We start from the raw sequence: 27,158 nt of genomic DNA, 5'->3' as shown, positions 1-27,158 counted from the left end.
GATAGTTCGTCACTTGTTTATGGTTGACAGTAATTAACAATCACAAGTGGGGTTGTTAACCCGTATACTAATTATACATGACTTCCTTGCTCACATGGGATTAGCGGTTACAGTTTAGAGGATTTCCGCTTAGATCCCTAATCTTAGTTGATGAATACAATTACTCATGTAGACTTCGACGACTTCCTATAGCCCTAACAACAAAAGCATTTTCGTGTCTAAAACCCTAAGTTACTAGACTTTGCTTTTAAACATTACTCCTAACTTCATAACATTTAGGCAGTATAACAACGATAACTTGAAGTAAAACCAGGTTTTATCTTGACATTGAACCAATAACAACAACAACATATAACGTAACAAGTTTTATATTGACATAAAACCAACAATAACAACATACATACTTTTTAACATATAGAACTTCTGAATATAACTTCGGAACTATATCACACAAAACATATATAGAATCTTAAGTATAACTCAAGATCTACATTAATATATTTCTATAACAATAGCATGCTAACAAGTTGACAATAATTGTATATATTTAAAATATTATATTTAGAACAACTATATCTCCATTAATATAACTATCTATATTGATACAAATAAACCATCATATAGACCTAATAATAACGTATATATAGTATATAGCATGTGTTTTCCCCCAAAAATATTAGAAAGTGGGTTCGTGAAACTCACCGTAGTAGCGTGATTTTATGTATCTAAGCAGAAACAGTCAGCGATACGAGGTCGTCGGGGCTCGGGATGCAAGATGGCTTTAGCAAGGGAGAGAGGAGAAAAGGAAATAGTGTAAGGAATAGCTGAGGTCGAACCTGCTATTTATAGTAAGGATTTTGGATTCTCACGCCGTAAGTTTTATAAAACCCACGTCGTGAGTCTTCATGCTTATCCCGTAGACTTGCCATTTGCATCCCTAGCTTCGGAGGGTGGCCATGTGACTCCTCACGTCGTGAGTTATCCTTGCTCACATCGTAAGTTTGCATCTTATCCCTTCATAGCCTCATCATACACCTTCTAGATTCCGAGATGTGGCAAAATGACACCTGACGTCGTGAATAAACCCTTGTTCACGTCGTGAGTTCAGTCTGATTAGGGTTTCTGATAGTCGAATCTTCGGAAGGTCGTAACTTTCGCATACGAACTCCGTTTTTGATGTTCTTTATATCCACGTGTTGGTATTTACGAGTGCTACAACTCTCTTTTAGACTCTAATGGCTAATTCTAATTCTATTTTAACTTCCTCTTATTATAGAGATATATAGTGTTCGGTTTATCACAACTTCCTTATACGAAGTCAGATTGAGATGTTCTCTACATCTTTGGAATCGTATGGACATATACTTTGAGTTGTATTATAAAGAAAGTTCGTATTTGTATTAGAAATTATCATGAACTACATAGTAAGTTTATCACATTATCAGTTTACAAAATTATATGATTGGTATAATGACATGTGATTGTCTATTGACCTATTTTGACTGGTGTTACACACAGGAAGATAAACTTAATCATGGGAATAGGAAAGTGTTGCCTGTAACCAAGATTGGAGTTTATTATTTATTGCTTACTAATGGTTTATATTTAGATTTTAATAATTGTTGTTACTCTGCCGATATGGTGAGAAATATTATTTCTTTTCACAGTTTGTATAAACAAGGTTTTACATTTTCTTTTAGTAATGAAACTGGTGGTATTAATGCTTATTACAATGGTGTATTTTATTTTGAAGAATTACCTTGCAATGATATATATGAAACCTTGATGGTTATAGATAAGTTAGGAAATTTTGTGTTACATATTGATTCTTCCAATGAATTGGATAAGGCATGCTTGTGGCATTGTCGTCTTGGACATGTCAACAAGAAGCGCATAGCCTAACTCCAAAAGGATGGAGTCTTGGAATGATTCGAATTAAAGTCAGATGACACTTGCGGATCTTGTTTACTTGGAAAGATAACCAAGTCACCCTTCACCGGTACTTGTGAAAGGGGTGAAGATTTGTTGAATCTCATACACACTGATGTGTGTGAACCATTTAGAACTGCCACACGGGATGCTAACTGCTTCTATATGACTTTTACTGATGATTATAGTAGGTATGGCTATATCTACTTAATCAAGCATAAGTCAGAAACTTTTGAAATGTTCAAGGAGTTTAAGCAAGAAGTGGAGAATCAATTGGGTAGGAAGATAAAGATGTTGCGATCCGAACAAGGAGGAGAGTATCTTATTATCGAGTTCCTTGAATATCTTAAGGAACGTGGAATTGTTTCACAATTGATGCCACCTAGGACACCATAGATTAATGGTGTGGTTGATAGGCACAATAGAGCCTTGCTTGACATGGTTCATTCCATGATGAGTCGAGCTTTGTTATCTATCTCATTCTAGGGATATGCCTTAGAAACTTCTGCCCATATCTTAATCCAGTCCCTACCAAAAAGTTTTCCAAAAAACCTCACGAGATGTGGACAAGGAAGGTTCCCTCATTTGATCACATCAAAAGTTTAAAGTTGCGATTCTTTCATGAGACGTGAGACTCATGACAAGCTCTAACCTCGAAGTGAGCAATGTATTTTCACCGGCTACCTGCAAAAGTCCTTTGGACATCTCTTTTATAGACCGAGTGACAATGTTGTCTTCATCATGCGGAGAGGAGTCTTTAATGAGAGAGAGCTCATATGCCAAGGGGATAGTGGGAGGCAAATTGACCTTGAAGAGCTTAATGAGTCAAGTGGTGAAGGAACCTCAAACACTAGCACTCAACCCGAAGAGGAAACTCCGGTTGAACCAATTTACAAGTCTATACCTCTGAGGTGTTCCAATAGAGTTAGTGTTCCACCTATGTTATATGGTTTTCATATAAAAGATGAAGGTGATACATTTATTTGTGATAGCACACCAGTAAATCTGGATGAACCTAACAACTATAAGGAAGCCATGGCAGGCCCCAAGTCTACAAAATGGAAAGAGGCTATGGACAGGGAGATTCAGTCCATGTATGACAATCAAGTTTGGAAGTTGGTAGACAATGTACCAGTTCGTAAGATAGTTGGGTGGAAATAGATCTTCTAGAAGAGGACCGACATGGATGGGAAAGTAAACACATATAAGGCGCGACTAGTTGCGAAGGGCTTTACTCAGTCTCCGGGAGTTGACTAAGATGAGACATTCTCACCAGTAGCGAAGATTAAATCTATAAGGCTTATGATAGCCAGAGGTGTTTTTCATGACTATGAAATATGGCAAATGGATCTCAAAAATGCTTTCCTTAATGGAAATTTAGCTGAAGATGTTTACATGAGTCAAGCAGAGGGTTTTGTACCCTGATAGAGTGTGTAAGCTTGAGAAATCTATATATGTATTAAAACAAGCATATCGTAGATGGGATCTTTGTTTTGATGAGAAAGTCAAAGCGTTTGGATTTTCGAGTAGCAAGGATGAGTCCTGTGTATATGTCAAAGCTAGTGGGAGTATAGTGAGCTTTCTGGTATTGTATGTAGATGACATACTGCTCATAGGAGACGACATCCAAACCTTACAGGAAGTTAAGTCTTGGCTTGGGAAGTGTTTCACTATGAAGGACCTTGGGGAAGCTGCTTACATCCTAGGGATAAGGATATTGAGAAACATGAGTAAAAGGCTAATAAGACTTAGTCAAAATACCTACTTGGACAAGGTGTTGAAGCGTTTCAGCATGGAGAACTCCAAGAAAGGTAAACTACCTATCCTAAGCAATACCAAGCTGAGTAGGACTCAGGTTCCGAGTACAGAGGTTGATATAGCAAAGATGAGTCGAATTCCATATACTTCTGTAGTTGGCTTGATCATGTATGCTATGACTTGTACTTTCCATGATGTGGCCTTTTCTTTGAGCATGGTCACCAGATATCAAGGGAACCATAGTAAAGCTCATTGGATTGTGGTTAAGAACATTCATAAGTACCTACGGAGGACTAAGGACTAGGTCCTTACCCTCGGTGGGAATGATGACTTGAGGGTAACAGGGTATAGCGATGCCAACATCCAAACCGACAGAGATAATTTCTGCTCTCAGTTGGGCTGGATATTTACCTTGAATAGAGGAGTAGTGACATGGAAAAGTTCCAAGTAGGAGACTGTAGCTAATTCAACATGCAAATCCGAGTACATTGCAGCAAGCGAAGCATGAAAGGAGGCGATATGGTTGAAAAAGTTCATCGGAGACCTTGGAGAAATTCTATCTATAAAGGAGCATGTGGATATTTTCTACAATAATGAATGGGTGGTTACCTTAACGAAGTAACTGAGATATCATGGTAGATCTAGCAATATCGACTGAAAGTACCACTTCATAAGACATCAAGCAGAAGAAGGACACCTCGTCATAAAGGGGATATCGTCAGAGGACAACCCAGCAGATCCCCTTACAAAGGGACCGACTAGGGTTAAGCACTTGCAGCATGTTAGGGGCATTGGGCTAACGGACGACATTAGTTTTAGTAATTAGATAAACCGAAACTTGTAATAGCTAAAATGTAACTGACATTTGATGATGAATAAAAGGAGTTTTATTTATAAGTAAAGTTATTGTCTTGTGTCAATTATTTACTATTGTTTCACTTTGCATGTTTTGACTTCCAGAATAATAAGATTTATTCAAAGCATACACAGTCAATCCTACGTTGGAAGTATGTATGAAAAAAGACTGTCATGAGTTGGCTTGTAGATTGTCTAAGGTGTTAGGTATAGCAACAGTTTGCTTCACCATTCATGAGTACTTCTAAAATAAGATTTGAGAATTGGATCAACCCGTACTCACATGAATTATTTCATGGAATTTATCACGAGTAATTGTGAGACAATAATATCATATAGTCTTCAAACCAAGTTATGTGAGTTATTGACTACGAGTTGGTTGTGTATTGATGGCACGAAAACGCATTAGTAACTTGATGTTATAAAACGTGTCGTTGTGCATGATTTGATGAGTAGTTAGTACAATCAAATAACGTCGAAGTTTATCTGTTCCCTTTTATCATAAGAGGATTCAAAGCGATATCTTGGGCCCCTCGATGGTTCTGTTTTGACTATGTTCCGGGCCCGGTCAGAACTAAACTGATGTGTTCAATTATGTTCTATGTCAGATGAATCAAAAATCGGGAAACAAATTGCAGGACAATAAGTATAACTATGTTCTATGTGTTTGTCCACATAGATATCTTGAGAATAGAGGAATATATGATCCCTTATCTGAAGAATGCGTCACTGACTAGGTCAGAGTTCGACAGTGGCTTTTGAAAGCTTACAATTGCTAAGTCGGATCCCGAAGTCGCATTGGCAGTTATAGTTATTAGACTTATCAAAGTGGGAGACTATTGGATTTGGTTTCTATGCACATAACTATAACTAGGATGTACTTGACCCGATTGTAGCATGATCCATTTTGGGTTGCCTTCACCAGTGCAATTTTATAGGATGGATTTTGAGAATAAGGTTATTTAGGGTTTATTAATATATTATAAGTAAAATATTGTGACATCCCCATTTTCACGGCCAGAAAAGACCGATTTTGTTTATGCTTTATAAAAATCAGAGTACTTCTTTTAATAAGAATGTTGCGGAATTTGTTCCCAGTAAAATACGATAAATACGTTATCAAAGCATTTCTGAAGAAAAGTATTTTTATTCATTTTAAAACATTTGGGATGTCATCGTCAAAACAGAAACATAAGTATAAATAGAAATTACATTCATTATCACTAGTGATTTGTATCTCCTTAATCTCTCAGTGTAATGCAACTTCATATCAACACATGTGATATAAATAAACTAAGTGGGTCAGGTTGGGAAACCTAGTGAGTACATAGGTTTTTCAACCCACAATAATATAATTATTTTGTTTAATCTTCAAAGATTTAATCAACCCAATTGCCCATCCCCAATATCTTATTTATGAAGGGTTTTGAGCATTTTAACACTCCTAAGGTGTACATGCAACCCTAGAAACCTTGGATCTATGTTTGTCTAAAATACATGCAAAATTTGATTTCCAAGGTTGTTAATCCTATCTAGCATACATGGGGCACTTTAAACATAATACTAGCTAGAAATACATAACCTATAGTAATTTGGATTCCTTAAAAACCTTGTGAGACATAGGAGATGGTTGCATATGGTGAAATACTATGACTGTGAGATTTTGTATCATCCGAGCAAGGCTAATGTAGTAGCCGACACTCTGAGTCGTAGAGCAGAGAGAGCTTTGATATGAGATGTGTGTATGAGGATGATGGTGATGACTCCATCTTAGATACCATTCGAGAGGCCCAGGTGGAAGCTGTGAGACTAGAGAACCACAAAAGGGAGCAGGTGATCGTTCAGGTGCCCGAATTTGTGATAGATAGTCGAGGGATTATAACTTTCCGAGGGTGGGTTTGGGTGCCCAATACGGGCGGAGCTCGGTGTATACTGATGGAGGAGGCGCATAGATTGAGATTCTCGATCCATCTCGGGGCCATTGAGATGTATTTGGACCTAAAGAGAGACTACTGTTGGCCCTGTATCAAGAGGGATATTGCTTGGGTAGTTGAGAGGTGCTTGACCTGGCGTCGGGTTAAGGCAGAGCACCAGCATTGACATGGTCCATTACAGCCTTTGGAGATTACCCAGTGGAAGTGGGAACAGACTTCTATGGACTTTCACTAAGTTACCGAGGACTCCACGTGGAGTTGACACGATTTGGGTGATTGTGGATCGATTGACGAAGAGTTCTCACTTCCTCGCTATTAATGAGAGCTCCTCTACAGAGAGACTGGCCGAGATCTATGTGAGAGAAGTGGTAGCACGGCATGGAGTGCCGGCCTCGGTAGTGTCAGATCGAGATGTTTGTTTTACTTCTAGGTTATGGAAGAAATTTCATGATAAGTTGGGCACACGCTTGCATTTCAGTATGGCATACCACCCATAGACGCACGGGCAGAGCGAGCGGACGATTCATACGCTCGAGGACATGTTGCGTGCATGTGTTATAGACTTTGAAGGAAGTTGGGACACTTACTTACCCCTGAATGAGTTTTCTTACAACAACAACCATCATTCGAGTATTGGTATGGCTCCCTTTGATCTTTTATATGGGTGGAGGTGTCAGACTTCCATTTGTTTGGGAGAAGTAGGGCAAAGAGTGATGGGTGGAACTGAGATAGTTCTAAAGATGACTGAGCAGATTCGGTAGGTCAGACAGAGGTTACTGACAGCCCAGAGTCGTAAGAAGAGTTACACATATCACCAACGTTCCGAGCTAGAGTTTCAGGTTGGAGACATTGTCCTCCTGAAGGTATCCGCATGGAAAGGGCTGATGTGATTCAGGAAACAGGGCAAACTGGGGCCCCGATACATCGGTCCTTTCAGAGTGACCACCAGAGTGGGTAAGGTAGCATATCTATTGGAGCTACCTGCAGAATTGAGTTAGATCCATAAAACCTTCCATGCGTCTCAGTTGATAAAGTGTGTAGTCGATGAGACGACAGTGGTGCCATTAGAGGACATTCAGGTGGATGCGAGCCTGAATTATATTGAGAGGCTGATTGTGATCTTGGATCGGAATGTGAAGGTTCTGAGGAACAAAGAGGTGACCCTGGTTTAGGTCTAGTGGCAACATCAATGAGGGTCCGAGTTGACTTGGGAGCCAAAATCCGAGATGCGAGAGTAGTACCGAGAGCATTGCTAGAGCAGGACTTCTAGGGTGAAGTCTTATTCTAGTGGGGGAGAATTGTAACATATAGACTCCTAGTTATATTATCTACTTATTTATTTTGAGGACCATTGAGCAACTCGACAAGTTGGTGCTACAACTTGTGGAGTAAAGTTTCATTGTGCCACGTGGGATTAATAATCTACTCTACAAGTCAGAGAGTCGACTCGCCGAGTAGATGCTATGAAGTGAAACCCTAAATCCCCAGGTTTGGGGCCTCTATAAGGACACTTATAGCCTCATTTCTGGCTCTCCAGCTACTTAACCTTACTGTGTGAAACCCTAAACAAGTGTAGTGACCTAAGAGAGTCTCCAAGCTAACCTTGAAGGATTTTAGTGCATCTTTGAGGAGGAAGAGGAGTTTGTTCTTCAAGGAACAAGCATGAGTTGTTTGGGCTCAGGCCATTCCGTCCAGAGCTTCAATAGGAAGGTATAAAGCTTGAATCTTTGCCCTTTTTTGGTTAGATTACATGAGTTTAAGAAGTTAGGGTTTTCATCACATTTTATTTGAGACTTCGAGTATACTAAGTTATCTAGAGGTTTAAACCTTAGATCTAGACCTTGTGAGGTCCCTATATCTCAAAGGTCCCAACTTTATTCATCCATGTGAGGAGTATGGTGTTTAACACCTTATGAGAACATGTATTAGTAGATCAAAGCTTTACATGACAATCGAGCCTTAGGATGGTAGATCTAGTGTTTGGAGTGTAGATCTACCTTAAATCGTCTGAATGAGAAATAGATCGAAAGGACTCGCCGAGTCCATGAACTGACTTGATGAGTCAGTTAGGGTTTGTTCCAATGAGTTGGACCATGTGATAGCTCGGGGAGTTAGGGGTTAACTCGATGAGTTAGACCTTCACGAGACTTATGAGGAACAAGTGGACTCAACGAGTTGCATGAGTGCACTCGGCGAGTCAGGTCAAGCTTGGACTGTTGACTCGAGTTGACTTATGTTGACCTTAGGGTTTGGTTAGCATGAGTAATGGAGACCATGGAGGGGTAAAATGGTATTTTACTCATTCCAAGAGTTAGAGAGAAAAAGAGAACAACCTTTGGTGTATTTGAGTACGAGTAGAGTATTAATTAGAGATGCTTATCCTATGTATTAGGCGGAGGCTAGTTCGAGATTTCCGAGTACGAGACTTTTACTTTCTAGCTTACGAGGTGAGTCTTCTCACTATACATACCTAGAGTGGTAATATGAGTTTTGTGTGACCGGAGGCAATGTATTAATATAATTTACCGAGTTAGAGCCAGATGGTCCACAGAGTTAGGACCGAAGGGTCCATCAGAGTTATGGGACTAGAGGGTCCCACTGAGACACATTGACTGGAGGGTCTTATAGAGTTATAGCCTCAAGTGGCTAATGAGTTGTATGTGGTATTTTGGGGAACTCACTAAGCCTCGTGCTTACCATGTTATGTGTTTCAGGTACTTCTCAGGATCACAGGAAGGTGCCGGATTGATTGTATACACATTAGAGATTGAGTTACAATTGAGAGGATCCTAGAGTTTTGATATATATAGTTTTTAATTATGAGATTTGATGATTTGACATTGTGACATTTTGATATTTTAATACTGTGATAAATGTGTTTTTAAATTAAAATTTTTGGTTTGAAAATTTATGCCGTTACAATTCTTATTCCATCTTGATATTTGAATACAAGGTTTTTATAGATAATAATAGTACATGAATTGCCTAGACAGATAGGAAGATAATACAACAACTAGTAACTAGGTCACCTGTAATGCAATCTGTCTTGAGTGCTTGTTTAGTGATTTCCTTGAAATAGATGTAATTTTGAGAGTATATACAAGGTTGGTAAGAGTAACACGTTTTAAATAACAGTAGTAATATAAAAAGTCTAAAAAGTATTTTATTTGATGCATCACAATAGTTAAATAGTATTTGCAAAGAGTATTTGAAAGCCAAGATGTATCTTTGAATAATTAAATCAATACTTAAAACTATGTTTGTAAGGAATCTTTGAAAGCCAACATATATATATAAGTAAATCAATACTTAAAACTATGTTTGTAAGAAATCTTTGAAAGCCAAAATGTATCTTTCTATTGTAATCCATACTTAAAACTATGTTTTTAAGAATCCTTGAATATACATGAAAACCAAACTAGACTGTTACATAAGTAATTTCATACTTAAAATAGTTTTGAAAGCATCCAACCCATGGTTTGTAGTGAGAGAGAGAGAGAGAGAGATTACCTTTAATGTTTATAATGATTTCAATAACCGAGCTATTTGAGTGAATCTACCCCCTACAACGTTTCATTGGACATTGTAGTAACAATTGGAGACACTTATCACCTACTTCGACTGATTAGTCGAGGTTGTAGCTAGCAACCGCAGGTGGGGATTTCAACCCCATATATATCTATACATATGTATCTCCTTCCGAAGATTAACGGTTATAATGGTGTGCGTATGCTAAGTGATTAGACTCAACTAATGAATATAGTCCCACTAAAAAGCCCTTAACTGAAGTATATGAATAGCCCTCATCCCTAACTTAATTATGGTTAAGTCACTAGGCATAATGAATTTCATTGTATAAGGTTTACAAAAGTCAAGTATGCTTGGTACGTATGTAAAAGTGTAATGTACTTGCTTTTACAAAAAGGTACATTCCAAAGTAATGAACATATGTACATGCATAAACTTTATGTACTTAAACATATAAATATACATGCATAGTAATAGCTTGAATCCTTGAAATACTAAAAAGTTTTATGATAGTCATTTTATGACATACAATGTCACATAAATCATATATTTTTGTATCATGTAGCATTTGTTATGTGGACTAGTTATTTCACGATAAAATAACCATAATACGTACAGGAAAAGCTTATACTTGTTTATTTGTAACAGTATGTTAAATTGTTAAATAACATTTTTATAAAATAGATTTATTGTATTTTCGTATAAAGGATAATATATTTGTATAAACAAAGTATATAGGAACATGTATCCACCCCTCGAAATAATTAGAAATATTAAAAAGTGGTCGTAAGCACTCACCCTTGAAGCATGAGTTCGAGTTGTTCGGAGTTCGTTTATTTTTTGGAAGCTTAAGTTGAGAAACCACAAGACCACGATTCTTGAACTTTGAAACACTTTCGGGACCGTTTTATATCAAATTTACATTATAGGGGTTGTTTGGTAATTTAATTAACCAAAGTAGGACTGATCTGGTTAAAATAAATTAAGGGAGTGACTGAAATAGTTTAAATTGAATTAATGTTTGAAGATTGGACTGATTTTGTTAAGAAATCTCCATGGAAGGGGCTGAAATGCTTAATTTAAATCAAAGTTTGAATATTGGGATTTTTTTTGCTAAAAATAACCAAAGGAGGGGCTATTTTGATTAATGGGTTCAATTTTTGGGGTTTGGGACTGATTTCATAAAGATTTGTAAAATGAGGGTAAAGTTTGTCCATTTTATAAATACAAATTAATTTTAAGGCTTTTATAAAAAGAAATCTCATGGAGGGACTGTTTTTTGTTTAATGACCCATAATGAAAAGAAATTACGGCTTTTGTGCTCGTTGCCATTCGTTGATCGGTCAAAGGAAAAGAACGGATCGAAGGCAAGACAAAACGAACGCTTTCGGTGGTCCATCTACCGAGCAAAGAAGAAGAAATACGGGATCGAAATCATAAGAAGGAAACACGAGGGTGGCGGCTCTGCATCGGTGTCCTTGCTCGTCGCAGCTCACGAAGAAGACCAAAGGAAGAAGAAGCTCGCATGCGGCTAATCTGGATGTTTTGGTCGATTGATCGCGAAGGGAGTGTCTCAGGGGGTCGACGGGGCCGAAGTGACAGAGGGAAAAGCAGCGAGGCTGCGCTCTTCCTGTCTGGTAGCACGGGGCGAAATGGAAAGAGATTAAGTGGTTTTTGTATCGAGGGTTTGGTGTGGCTAAGAGGTTGCGAAGGGAAGGAAAAGGAGAACAGAAGCAGTGGTGCTTTTGGTGGTCTCGGTGGGTGCAACGAGGCCTGCTCAAGCAGATTCCTTCGTTTTTCTTTTCTAATTCTTTTTTTTCTTTGACAGAAATCAACCTAAGTGGGCGTTTGGGTTTGATATTTGGCAGGAAAGAAGGAAGAAGAACGATGGTGATGAGATTATCTTGTTGCTTGCAATCGATGGGAAGAAGAAAACAGGGCTGCCTCTTCTTGACTTTCACAGGTAAAATCCAACTTGTGGTGTGTGTTCTTGGCTGAATCAGAGAAGATAAGAGGATACTTTCATGATTTATTCCTCATATTTCAGAAGGGTGTTGATGTATTGCTTATTTGATTTGCAGGGAAAGAAGAAGCAAACTAGAGGTATAAGAGTTTACGGGAAGTTTTGGATGTTGGATTTCTTTTGTGTATGGTTTTCTATAAAAATATTCAATTTGTGTGTAAAATTGGGTATGATGAAATGTGAAAGTAAAGTCATGGTTTTTGGCTATCAATTTAGTGTACCTTGAGTCAGTTTTGCAAACATTGTTTTAGTTTAATGATTCATGTATTTGTAGAGATTTAAGCAATGTATTTGTGATGATTTGGTATGTATTTATGTATGCATTGATGTATTATTCGAGGTTTTTGTACACCAAGGTATGCATGCGTCTAGTTTTTTCATTTGATACCAATGCATGTACATATAATATATTTGTACCATTTTATGGCTTAAATGGACCCATCTAAGTAGGATTTTAGCTTTATATAAATAATGACTCAAATTTTTTTATCATATTTGTTTTATTTAAACTTTAGCAATCTCACTTGATTTATATATAATAAATTTATGTATTTATATGGTTATAGAAATGTAACAATTCATTATCACATATCCATTATGTTCAAACTATGTTTATTTGACACATACATTACTTAGGTTACATGATACTTTTTACTAATACACATATAATCATATTGGACTTTACATTATTTCTGAAATACATTACGAATAATAGAAATCATGTCAAAATCAATAGTTTAAAGTTTCACGATTAACTGATTCAAAATGTCTGATTTTTCTACTTCTATAAATATTTCTCCTAAAAATATTTCAAGTATGAAATTAAATAACAGACTATGACCTAAGTCAAAAAATGTTCTCAGAATTTTCATCTGAGGTGTGCAAGTCCCTCAACGGATAGAAACGGTTTTTAGCACTTCTAAGAAAATCAGTATTATACTACTTTAGATTCTTAAAACAATCATATCTTTTGCATACGAACTCCATTTTGCATGTTTTTTATATTTTCAAAAACATGGAAACATGTATTATGATACTAGAGTTTTGTTTTGCTCACAACTGCTTAGTACGAAATTTCAGTTTTTTAGATGCATTAACTATGGTTCCAGTTTGAGTTGTTCGATTCGTTTGTCAGCTTACACATTTGGAAGTAAGATACCATATAGTATCTTATAATAGTTGAAACGAACTCATTTATTTTATATAAGATGCTCTAAAACACAATGAGTTAAATTACTAAATGATTAACTATGAATTTGACCGTTTACAGTCTTTGATGTAAATTATGGGATGTCATATTACCTCCCCGTTAAGGGAATTTTGTCCCGAAATTATTAAGTTCTAGATTACATTGTTCTGCTAGTGGAGGGAGCACCATTGAAAAACTACATATGCTTTTGTTTCATTTGATCCTCACATTTCCAATTAATAACAGCCCTCTACGACACTTCCATCGAACTTTTACTATATAAATGTGGCTTTGTTTGAGGCTTGGGATTTCTCGATCCATAATCTCCACCGGTTCCTTGACAAAGTGATGTTTAGTGTTGACATGAATCTCATCGAGAGGAATGACAAGGTTCTCATTAGAAAGACACTTCTTAAGATTACACATGTGGAAGGTATTGTGAACTTTATGTAGTTCTTGAGGTAAATTGAGGTTGTAAGGCATCGAAGCAAACCTTGCTAGGATTTTAAAAGGTCCGATGTAACGGAGGTTTCGTTTACCCTGTTTTCCAAATCGAATGACAACTTTCCATATTGCGACCTTTAGAAGGACTTTGTCTTTTACTTTGAATTCTAAGGATTTGCGTCTAGTGTCTGCATAGCTTTTCTGACGACTACATACAACATTTAATCATTCCTTTGTTCAAGATATCTTCTCTGTTGCTTATTGAATGATCTCAGGACTAGTAAGTGGAGTATCTCCAACATGCCTTATGATAATTGAGTATCTCCAACTTTTGGACAACATATCAAAGAATGACATCTATGTCCGTACATGGCCTTGAATGGAGCGGCTTTTATACTAGTGTGATAACTGTCATTATATGAAAACTCTCAACTAGTGGTTACTAAGTATCCCATGAGTTACTGAAGTCTATCACACAAGCGCGAAGCATGTCTTCCAAATTTTATATCTTTCTTTTACTCTAGTCATCCGTCTATGGGTGGCATGAAGTACTCATGTCGAGTTTGGTTCCTAGGAATGTTTGCAATAGTTGTAGAAATATGAAAGTGAATCTGCTATCTCGGTTTGAGATATTAGATGTTGGCACACCATGCAGTCTAACTATCTCATTAAGGTAGGTATTGGTGAGTTTCTCCATCTTTTCAGTTTCTTTGATGGCTAGGAAGTCGGCAAACTTGGTTAAATGGTCATTCATTACTCAAATGGTGTCATATCGCTTGAAGTTCTTGGCAACTTCATTATGAAATCCAAGGTTATTTGTTCCCACTTCCATTTTGAGATTAACTATTGTCGTAGTAAACCAGAAGGCTTCTGGTACTCTGCTATAATCTTGGAGCAGGTTGAGGATTTACTAACCCAGGTGGCGATCTCTTCCTTCATGTGGGGCCACCAATTAAGCTTCTTGAAATTGAGATACATCTTATCTGATTTGGGATGTACCAAATATCTTGATTTATGAGATTTATTTAAGACTAGACTCCTAACTTCACCAAACTTTGAGTTCAAAATTCAGTTCATGAAATATCGTGTTCTGTCTTCCTGGAGGTCGATCTGTTTGTTCATACCTCGTTGGTTTTCTTCTATGATATTCTCAGGTTTGAGTGCTTCTAGCTGAGCATCATGAATGTGGGTGGTGAGGTTCGTGTGGATAGTTAGGGTTAGAGCCTTTACACGAAGAGTCTTTTCTTTCTTTTTCTAGGTTAAGGCATATACTACGACATTTTCTTTACCATGATTATAACAAATTTCACATTCGTAATCATTTAGCAATTCGACACACCTTTGTTATCTCATGTTGAGCTCCTTCTGGTCGAAGATGTGTTGGAGGATTTTATGGTCGATGAACACGACACACTTTGTTCCATAGAGGTAGTGTCTTTAAATATTTAAGGCAAACACTACATCTCCCAACTCTAAGTCATGCGTAGTCTAGTTAGCCTTGTTTGAGTTATCTTGATGTATATGCTTTTGTTCCTTTACATCAGTATGCTTCCTAACCATTGGTGTGAGGCGTCGCAAAATACTACAAAGTCTTATGTTCCTTTTGGGAGAGACAAAATTGGTGCACTGCACAAAAAGTATTACCATTTTTGGAAATCAAACTTTGAGTTGTCTTCCCAACTGAGCTTTTTTTTTTAATCTTTCTAGGTTAGTGAAGTGAGAGGCTTGGATATTTTGGAAACGTTCTCGATGAATCTCCTATAATGGCCTGTAAGCCCTATGAATTAGCATACTTTGGTTGGTGTCGTTAGTGCGTATCAATTCTCGATGAATCTCCTATAATCGCCTGTAAGCCTTAGGAATTGGCATAATTTGGTTGGAATTGTTTGTGCTTATCAATCCTCAACTGCATTGATCTTTATGAGATTGACATGAATCCCTTTACCGCTAACCACATGGCCGAGGAAATGCACTTCGTTAATGCAAAATTCACATTTAGAAAACTTTACAAAAAGTATCTTTTTTCTTAACAGTTACAGAATTAAACACAAGTGTTGGCCATGTTCTTCATTGGTTCATGAATATATCAATACGTTGTCGCTGAAAACAATCACAGATTAATTCAAGTAGGGTTTTCACACCTGATTCATAAGGTCCATGAATACGACTGGTGCGTTGGTCTGTCCAAATGTCTTAACCAGAAACTCATAGTGACTGGACCGAGTCCTAAATGTTGTCTTTTGAATGTATGCTTCTTGGATTCTGAGTTGATGATAACCATATCTTAGATTGATCTTTGAGTAGTAGAAGGATCCTTATAGCTGGTCGAACATGTCACTGATCCTTGGCAGTCGATATTGGTTCTTGATGGTGAGCTTTCTCACCTCTCGATATTCGATGCACATCCTGAATGATCCATCCTTCTATTTGACAACAATATTAGGGCACCTCATGGAGATAAGCTTGGTCCAATGGAGCCAGACGATAAGGAAATCTTGTCACTAGTCTTGCACCCAAAATCAGATCGGTTCAGAATTCGACCTATCTGACTAGAGGTACTCCAAGCAGATCTTCTAAAAATATGCCTGGTGTAATATCCAGATTCCCGGGTATCTTATTTTATGCATTTATATTGAGTTTTGGAAAGGGACTCGGCGAGTAGGAGCTCAAACTTGCCGAGTAGGATCGCGCATGGTCGGACTGATTTAATGGCAGACTCGGCGAGTCCATGCGTGGACTCAGCGAGTCCATGTTGTTTAATGAAAAAGAATGGTTCACACCGGATATGCATTGGTTCTCCAAGATCGATTTGAGGTCTGGATATCATCAGGTCAGGGTGCGAGATGAGGATATCCAGAAGACAGTGCTCAGGACTCGTTATGGGCATTACGAGTTTATGGTGATGTCTTTTGGGCTCACCAATGCACCAGCGGTGTTCATGGATCTCATGAATAGAGTGTGCAGGCCGATGTTGGATCACTCAGTGATCGTGTTCATCGACGACATATTGGTGTATTCGAGATCCAGAGAGCAACATGAGGAGCATTTGAGAGAGATTCTCAGAGTTTTGAGATCATAGAGGCTTTATGCCAAATTCTCCAAGTGTGATTTCTGGTTACGAGAGGTTCAATTCCTAGGGCACCTCTTTAACCAGAAAGGGATATCGGTCGATCTGGCCAAGATCGAGGCAGTGATGAGTTGGGAGGTGCCAAGGTCACCTACCAAGATCAGGAGTTTCCTAGGGTTGGCTGGTTATTACCTGAGATTTATCAGGGATTTCTCCAAGATCTCCGTGCTACTCACCAAGTTGACCCGGAAGGGTGTTGCTTTTTCATGGGGCCCAGAGCAGCAGGCCTCCTTCGATACACTTCGCCAGAGACTATGCGAAGCCCCGGTGTTAGCCCTTCCGGAGGGGATGGTGGAGTTCGTAGTGTATTGTGACGCGTCGATATCGGGGTTAGGAGCGGTGCTTATGCAGAGGGGGCATGTGATAGCATATGCATCGAGGCAGCTGGAACCTCATGAGTTGAGGTATCCCACCCATGATCTAGAGTTGGGAGCTGTAGTGTTCTCCCTCAAGATCTGGCATCACTATTTATATGGGGTTCGTTGTACTATATACACGGACCACAAGAGTTTGAAGTACTTGATGGATCAGCCCAACCTAAATATGCGACAGAGAAGGTGGTTGGATGTGGTAAAGGATTACAACTACGAGATCCTGTACCACTCGGGAAAGGCTAACGTTGTAGCCGATGCCCTGAGTCGTAGGGCAGAGAGCGCCCGATACGAGACGTTTGTTTGAGATTGACAGTGATGACTCCGGAGTTAGACACCATTCGAGGGGCCCAGGATGAGGCCGTGAGACCGGAGAACCGTAAGAGGGAGCGAGTTATCAGAAAAGTATCGGAGTTCATCACCGATAGCTGGGGGCTTATGACCTTCCAGGGTCGGATTTGGGTGCCATTTGTGGGCGGGGCACATACCATTCTGATGGAGGAGGCACACCGATCGAGGTTTTCGATCCATCCTGGGCCCACTAAGATGTATTTAGATTTGAAGAGAGAGTATTGGTGGCCCTGTATGAATAGGAATGTCGCATGGTTCGTAGAGAGGTGTTTGACCTGTCGCAGGGTTAAGGTGGAGCACCAGCATCCCCATGGTAAGCTGCAACCATTAGAGATTCCTGAGTGGAAGTGGGAACAGATTACCATGGATTTCATCACCAAATTGCCGAGGACTGGGAGAGGTGTCGATGCAATTTGGGTGATTTTGGACAGGTTGACGAAGAGTGCTCACTTTCTTGCCATTAGTGAGAGCTTTTCTACTGAGAGGTTGGCAGAGTTGTACATGAGAGAGGTGGTATCATGGCATGGAGTACCGGTCTCGATTGTTTCAGATCAAGATGTGCGTTTCACTTCTAGGTTCTGGAAGAAATTTCATGAGGAATTGGGTACGAGGCTACATTTCAGTACCGCATATCACCCACAGACTGATGGGCAGAGCGAGCGGATGATTCAGACGGACATGCTTCGGGCATGTGTATTGGACTATGGAGGGAGTTAGGACACATACTTACCCTTGGCTGAGTTTTCCTATACCAACCGCCATCATTCGAGCATTAGTATGCCACCCTTTGAGCTGTTGTATGGAAGGAGGTGTCGGACTCCCATTTGCTGGGGGGGGGTAGGGAAACGTGTGATGGGTAGTATAGAGATTGTGCTACAGAGGACCGAGCAGATTCAGAAGGTCAGACAGAGGTTACTGACGGCCCAGAGCCGTCAGAAGAGTTATGCGGATAGACGACGATCAGAGCTCGAGTTCCAGGTCAGTGACTTCATACTCCTGAAGGTATCTCCTTGGAAAGGATTGATCTAGTTCCGGAAGAAGGGCAAGTTAGAGCCCCGATATATTGGTCCATTCAGGGTGATCGCAAGAGTGGGCATGGTAGCTTACCGGTTGGAGCTACCTACGAAGTTAGGTCAGATTCATGACACCTTCCACGTATCGCAGTTGAGGAAGTGTGTGGCCAATGAGTCGGCGGTGGTACCGTTAGAGGATATCCAGGTAGATGCGAGCCTGAACTATGTTGAGAGACCGGTTGCGATTAAGGATCGGAAGATCAAGGTTTTGAGGAACAAGGAAGTTCCCCTGGTGCAGGTCCAGTGGCAACAACGGAGAGGGTCCGAGATGACTTGGGAGCCGGCGCGACAGATGCGTGAGCAGCATCCAGAGTTGTTTGTGGAATGAGACTTTGAGGACGAAGTCTGATTCTAGTAGGGGAGAATTGTAACATCCGGATTCCCAGGTATCTTATTTTATGCATTTATATTGATTTTTGGAGAGGGACTCGGCAAGTAGGCGCTTAGACTCGCCGAGTAGGATCGCGTGTGGTCGGACTGATTTAATGGCGGACTCGGCGAGTCCATGCTGTTTAATGAAACCTTAATTCTCCGAGGCTTGAGCCATATTTAAGGACCTTTTAGCCACCATTTGCGGTTATCAAACCCCTGAGAAATCAAAGAGAACAGAGAGAAGGCTTGTAGTGCAAGAGGAGGGCCATTTCATCATTCTAAGTGTGTTTTTGCAAGAAAGAAGGAAGGAGATCAAACAAGGAAGGTTGAGGAGCTCAGATATATCATCCCTTCATTAGAGGAGGCTACTAGAGGTACTAATCTGTGCTCAAACTCGTGTATTTGGTGTTCTAGTTGGATTTAGGGTTCTCTTGTGCATTCTTTGGATTGGATTCGAAGTATATGAGGTCCCAAGGTGGAGTTCTTAGATCTGCACCTTAAGAGGTCCAGAGAGTCTCATTCACATTGCTTTTTGCTACTCCATTAGAGATATGGCCCTAGGTTTCCATTTTAGGGGTTATTTCGCCCAAAGAAGCTTTTTGGTCATTGCATGAGTGTAAAGGTCAGACCTTTACGTGATTATAGTGGTTGGTAAGGCCAGATCTATTGATTGGAGGAACAGATCTGACCTCAGGAGGTCATTTGAGTTTGACCATAACATGAACTCGCCGAGTCCAAGAATAGACTCGACGAGTAGGATAGTTTTCCCCCACGAATCACACGGTTGGTGACTCGCTGAGTTGGGGAAGTGACTCGGTGAGTCATTCGGGATTTTGAGGACTTGAGTTCATGACTAAACTCGCTGAGTCACAATTGTGCACTCGGCGAGTCTAGTCAAAGGTTGACCGTTGACTTTTGTTGACTTTTAGGGTAGGGTCAACAATTGGACTTGTGAACTGTTTGAAGGGTAAAATGGTCTTTTAACCTTCTTAGAGGACGTGTGAGGATTTAGTCTAGCCTGGAGAGCCATTATTAATTAGGATGATCGTTTATGTGTTTAGGCAGAGGCTAGATTAGTGTTACGCGAGCAGGATATTATCGAGACATCCGAGCTGAGTCTTCTCACTATACGTTACCTTGAATGGTAATTAGAGTTATGTGACAGAGTTATTGTATGCTATCTATGTTATGTGTTGCACTGTATTATTCTATGTGATTTATGTCGTGTGTATATCAGAGTTAGAACCGGAAGGTTCACAGAGCTAGGACCAGAGGGTCCACAGAGTTAGGTCCCAAGGGCCCGCCGGGTTATAGCCTCGGGTGGCTAGTATGTGTTATGTGTGGTATTTTGGGGAAGTCACTAAGCTTCGTGCTTACAGTATTTTGTGTTATGTGTTTTAGGTACTAGTGAGGATCGCGGGAAAGCGCCGGCATGATCAGTATACACATACGCGCAGAGTTTTATTGATATGTTATGATCTTGATATTTTGACTTATGTGGAATATAATAACAATGTGTCTTATAATGTTGTCAATTGAATTTTTTTTAAAATGTGAAAATTTGTTTGAAATTTTACGGCGTTACACCTGGGTAGTCGCACACTTACGGTATGTCTTTGATTCCTTACCCTTGTATTGCCTATCCACCGCGTGGGCCATGAAAGCGGAGCATGTCTTTTTCAAACACTTTCTCGTCTTCATGCAAGAGATGATTCTTAAGTTCTTCCCAAGGTTATGTCTACAAATCACATGACTTTTGTTGTTGGGTAAAGGTAGTCAGATATATTTTTCATAACATAAAATCTCTACTCGATGAAGTGATAACCAATTCATTTTGATGATCACATCGAAACTTCCAATGATCATATGTATTAGGTTGATGTGAAGGACGTGGTTGTACATGGTGAGAAGGAAATTAGTGAGTATTTCTTAGGTGCTTTCTAACTGGATGTTTGCTACTTTCCTTATGTAAGCTTCATTAAGTTTGGATAATTTATAGTTAATCATGCTTCTAAACATATAGGAAATAAAGCTTCTATCGGAACTAGTATCAAATAATACAGAAGCATAAATAGTTCTGATAGGAAAAGTACCAGTGTCCACAGTTGGTTCCTGGTGATCATCTTTGACACCTATCACGAATTCTCTTCCTTTGCCAGGTTGAGTCTTCAGTTTCAGGTAGTCCTTGAAATGCCCTGGTTGATTGCATTTGATGAAATTTTAGCTTCTTTGTTCATCATGGGTTGAGGTTGTGTTGTTCGGGTTCTTTCTATATTACTTAGAGTTGTGACCTCTTAAGTTACAGATGTTGTAGACCATACAATTTCCGACATGGTGGAAATTGTGTTGGGTACTGCAAGGTAAATTCCCAGAGTTAGGATTTGATGGAGTGGGAGTGTTTGTGATTACCGTGTACACAGCCATAGGTTTTGGACTAGGTTTGTGATGCTTGAATTTCTCCTTTGACTTGCCATGGAAATTCCTTTTTGTACTCCCAGCCTGGTTCTTTCCTTGTTTGTGGGGTCATGGTACCCGAACGGATATAGTGCTCAGTCAATTGATATGTCAATTGCTTGTCGCTATCAATGGTAGTAGTTCTAGTTGCAGTAACCAGGCCTAGAACTAGAAAGGATAATCCCCAGATGTACCTTTCGGTCTCTTTGTATTATGGGTTCACCATTCTCGGGCAAAGGTTTGCAAGGTCGTTAAATCGAGAGGTGTAAGCAGTCACCTCTGATCTTTTCGTGGTAAGATTCCAAATTATAGAGAGTGATCGGTTTCAGAAATCCTACAGATTTCTAAATTATAGAGAGGGTACTGAAATCCTACATATTTCAAATGATAGTGAAAGAATTTTGAAGACTACTAAATGATCGATTGGGAACTAGAGGTTTCTCTGCTACGACGGTAGCGGAGCTATTCATTCTTTGTTCTTCTCTGAGTTTAGACAAACTAGGAAAATTTGAACTTTATCCCTGATTTTTAATTATTTTTAAAATGTATATGTTGCTTTAGGGTTGATATAAGCTTTCTAAGGTACAAGGTTTCTTCAGCGAATCTTGAGAACATCCTTCAATCTCTAAAACTTTCAACAATTGTAGTCTGTCAAACTCCTTGCTTAAGGTTGTTTGTGCATCAGCCCGACCATAAATAACTAGGCGTACCTTCCAAGTTATTTATGGTATGACGTATGTACGGTACTAACCTTAGTTGAGGCATTTGACTTAAAGGGTTGTGTAGGCTGTTTTAGTTGGAGGTATGTTAGAATTTTATTAACTGTTCTGATTGTAGGTCAGAGTATATATATATATATATATATATATATATATATATATATATATATATATATATATATATATAACTCTTATATATTATTGTTGGTGAGGTTTGTAGTATTGTTAGTTTCTATTTTGCACTCTAAGACTACCAAGTACAGACGAGAGCCAAATAGGAAACACGGGAGGGCAGGACCATTTGAGGATTTAAGATGTTTTCAAATCTAACAACCATATACGACCCTTCAAACAATATTTCTCATACCATAAGTAGCCAAGAAGTAGTGTAATTAATAATAATACTTTTATTAGAAGCTAGTTGCTATAGTTGTATTCCTCTTTCAAGGATACAAATTCTCTATAGGCAATTCAGCTCTCTGATAACAATTGTAACAACCCAAAAACTAGATAAAAAATTTTCATTTTAAAATAGGAATTACAACCATAATTTGTTTCCCAAAAATCTGTTACATCGTATCATGTCAAAATATGAGAGTATCAATGTCAATAAATGCAGAAAATGTTGGAGAATTAATGACGCGTCATCAAGTCGGGCCATTCCCTTTAGTACCAGAAGTACTTGAAAACACCCAAATAAACTGTAAGTGAAAGCTCAGTAAATTTACCAAAATATCACATAACATACAACCACAGAACACCATGCAACATACATAAAGTTGTTGTCAGACCCTCGAACCAGACGGCGGAAACGTCTGAGGGCTCGGGTGACTATCAATTGAAATATCATCATAAGGAATATACATGAAACATAACATAAATCTCACCATGCATTACATATTACAACTGGTATTGTTCACATCAAGTACATTGTTTTACAGTACATATTTCAAAACATAAATTGTACGGAGATTAACACATCATAATAAAATTCCCATAATACTCTTAATGATTTCTTCGGCTTAACGATTACCTAAAAATACATGTTATTTTGAAAATGGTCAACATATATAATGTTGGTGAGTTCATAAGCATGTTTGACTTAAGATTTTGTAGTGTTTGTAAAACCCAGATAATTCGATATTTTCTGTAAATTATATGAAAATCATGAAATGATCAAGTACAAATGTATGTGTGATTTCCTTTGTAAAAACATGTATAAGTAAGAAATTCAAAATTTTCCTTGTATTGTATCTATTGTAAGTAGAATGTAAAGAATAATGGTATTCCCCAGAAAATCCGATATTTTCTGATTTATAAATGTGTCGTGGTACTTGATTTCGCATTCATAATCGTTTAGCAAATCAACCCATCTTCGCTGCCTCATGTGTTAACTCCTTCTGATTCAGAATGTGTTAGAGGCTTTTGTGGTCAGAGAAGATGGTGCACTTTGTACCATAAAGGTAGTGCCTCCAGATCTTTAATGCGAAGACCACAACTCCCAGCTCGAGATCAAGGGTGGTGTAATTTAATTCATGAGTTTTTAGTTTCCTGGACGCGTATGCAATTACCTTTCCATGTTGCATAAGGATACAACCTAAACCTTAATTCGAAGCATCACAGTAGACTATGAAGTCCTCAGTTCCCTCCGATAAGGATACCACTGCTGCACTACAAAGGGATTGCTTTAAGGCTTGGAAGGCAATCTCTTGCTTCTCCGTCCAGTTGAAAGGTATTGCCTTTTTGTGTCAATGTGGTGAGAGGTTTGGCTATCTTGGAGAAGTTCTGAATGAACCTTCGGTAGTAGCCTGCAAAACCCAAGAATTGGCAAATTTTTGTCGGTTTTGTCAAGATCCCTCAGCTTTTGATTGCCTTGATCCTGGAAGGATCTACATGAATCCCGTCCTTGCTGACAACATGTCCCAAGAAATTTACACTGTGGAGCCAAAACTCACACTTGGAGAGTTTCATATATAATTTCTCAGCTCGCAGGGTCTCTATGATTTGTCAGAGATGATGATTATGGTCCTCCTTACTTCGTGAGTACACGAGGATATCATCAATGAAGACGATTAAGAAGTTATCAAGGAATGGGCGACAACTCGATTCATGAGGTCCATAAATGTGGCGGGGGCATTCGTGAGACCGAAGGACATCATGAAAAATTTGTAATGTCTATATCGTGTTCGAAAGGCGGTTTTTGGAATATCCTCCTAACGGACTCGGAGTTGGGGATAACCAGGTCTTAGATTATTTTGGAGAAATAACTAGCTCCTTAAAGCTGGTCAAATAGATAATCGATTCCTGGAAATGGATACCGATTTTTGATAGTGAGTTTGTTCAATTCCCTATAGTCGATACACATCCTAAAGGATCCATCTTTCTTTTTGACAAAAAGGACTGGAGCTCCCCATGGAGAGAAACTTGGTGTTATAAATCCTTTATCCAGGAGTTCACTCAGTTGGCTTGATAGTTCTTGCATTTCAACGGGAGCCAACCTATAGGGCGATTTGGCAATTGGAGTGGCTCTAGGCACGAGGTTGATTTGAAATTTGACTTGTCTTTCTAGGGGTATTCCTGGAAGATCTTTGGGAAATACATCTGGAAAATTGCATGCCTTGGGATATCTTGTATGCTTACCTTTTCTTTGGTCTTTTCCACAATGTGAGTGAGGAATGCGTAGCTCTTCTTGTGTAAGCACTTCTGTGCCTTGATGCACGAGATAAGATGAAGATTTACACTGGTTTATCTCCATATATTATTAGGATTTCGTGATTTGGAAGATGAAGGCGAACAACCTTCTCGCGACACATAATATCAGCATGATGGGGGCTTAACCAATCCATGCCGATGATCACATCAAAACTCCTAATATTTACGGGCATGAAGTTTTTTTGGAAGGTGTGATTATTTAGAGTTAGTGTACACCCTATATAGATATCCTTAGTTGATTCAGTCTTCCCATTAGCCATTTCCATCGTGAAAGCTTTATTAAGCTTTTGGGTTGTTTTTTTAGTAAATGTTTGAACTTATTACTCACAAAAGTTCACTCTGCCCCATTATCAAACAAGATGCATGCATATGTGTTCTTGAGTAGAAACGTACTAGTGACAACAGTGGGGTCCTGGACAGCTTCTCCTTGTCCCAAAGTCAAGACCCTTCCCGATCCTCCGTTTCCTTGGCTACTAAGGTTGGGGCAGTTTCGACATATATGTCCAGTTCTCCCATACCCATAGCAAGTGGGGCTGGCCTCAACGTTGTTTGTTGTTATTGGTGTTGTTGTTGCTTCCTTGTTGCTGGTTCTGTGGAGGATAGGTCCTACAGTATCTTGCTATATGACCTTTTCGGTTGTAGCTGGTGCAATGTATCTCCCTGCATTCACTGTGGTGATGGAGATTGCATTTTTTGCACTTTGGGAGATTCCCTTCCGTTTGTTGTTTTTCCTCTTCTTAAGGTGGATGAGACTGGAGCATGTGGTGTGATGACTACTTAAGTAACAGCATGTACGATCACGGTTTGCTATTTCTTTGATGATTTAGGATTTTGATTTCCCTTTTCGTTTGTTGCTTTTCCCCTTCTTGTTTGCACCTTCTTTCATAACCTCCACCTCTCCTGTTTTGGCGCCCTTTTTGTTGTCGTGATCGTACAATCTCTTGGCCAGCCTCTTTGCGCTATCATACATGGTCAGGTTTGCTGCAATGACGTTTCCTTGGATTTGTGCGGTCAATCCCCAGATAAATCTCTCGATCTTCTTCCCTTCCGAACTGATCATCCCGGGACAAAAAAGAGATAGCTCACTAAACCTGGTTATGTATGCATCAATATCAGAGTTTTGAATCGTGAGGTTCCACAGTTCTTGTTCCAATTTCTGAATTTCTCCTCGGGGATACTACTCAGCTAACAACATCTCCTTAAGTTCCTCCCATGGTATCACATTCGCCACCGGAAGCGTCATAGCCTTTATGTGACCATTCCACTAGGAGAGGGCTTGTCCACAAAGGTACAGGCCGCAAACTTGACCTTAGACTCATCTGGACATCTGCAAATTTCAAAAACGGATTCCACCTTCTCAATCCATTGCGGCATGGCTATTATGCCTCCCGTCCCATTGAAGGTCTGAGGCTTGGCGTTGGTGAAATCCTTGTAGGTGCAAGTTCTTATGGTCCCTTGGTTTGTTCCTTGATCCGTGCTTTCGGTTCCCTGCCTATTTCCTTCCCCATTGTTCCCGTTGTGAATTTGTGCAAGTTTTGCAGTGACCATAGCGGACACTGCTGCTTGGAATGCAACTGACTTAATTTCTTGAGGCGTTAGTGTCTCATGATTTCCACGGTTTGGTCGTTGAGGCATCTTTCTATCATGGAGCAGAGAGATGATGAGGATATATTGCATTCTTAGGTTAGAATGCCACTGGCTAGGCGAATCGATTGGTGTATTCTAAGTGATTCCATGTATTGACATAAAAAGTAAAACACATAACAGATAACAATGTCACAAATAAACATAGGGAATTTTGATTCACAATAATCGTTTTTAATACATGAAAATTTGCCAGAAGGCATACAATACATAAGAGTATAAAATGCGGCAGCATGACGACCCTATGAGTAGTGTAGTCGCTTAAACATAGGGTCGATAGTACATAACATTGAACACGTAAATGAAACATAATACTAACGAAAGACACGACTGGTCCTAGTCATGGTGGGATGTGCCAGGGGGTGGTGTTGAGGAAGTGGATGATCCCTGAAGGCGAGCCACCTGTCGCTCCGTGTCTCGAAGTCGGGCCTCCTACATCACCTGCCTCATGTGGAATTCCCGAATACCCTCCTGCGTTTCCTGCTTTGCCCTCAAACTCTTGTTCGCATCTGGTGCATCTGGTCGGCAGTGCTATGAGCCAGATCACCAGTATCCCTCAATCGTCTCACCATGAGCAAAAGTGCTCGATCAGGTGGTACTCCATCCCTCAGGTCATAAAATTCCCTCGCCATATCAAACGGGGGTCGTTGTCCCTGTTTTCTGCTCCACTTCCAA

Source organism: Lactuca saligna, chromosome 6 (assembly GCF_052625555.1).
Source record: "Lactuca saligna cultivar CGN05327 chromosome 6, ASM5262555v1, whole genome shotgun sequence".
In the NCBI taxonomy this organism is placed as follows: Eukaryota; Viridiplantae; Streptophyta; class Magnoliopsida; order Asterales; family Asteraceae; genus Lactuca; species Lactuca saligna.
This window is presented reverse-complemented; position numbering follows the sequence as displayed.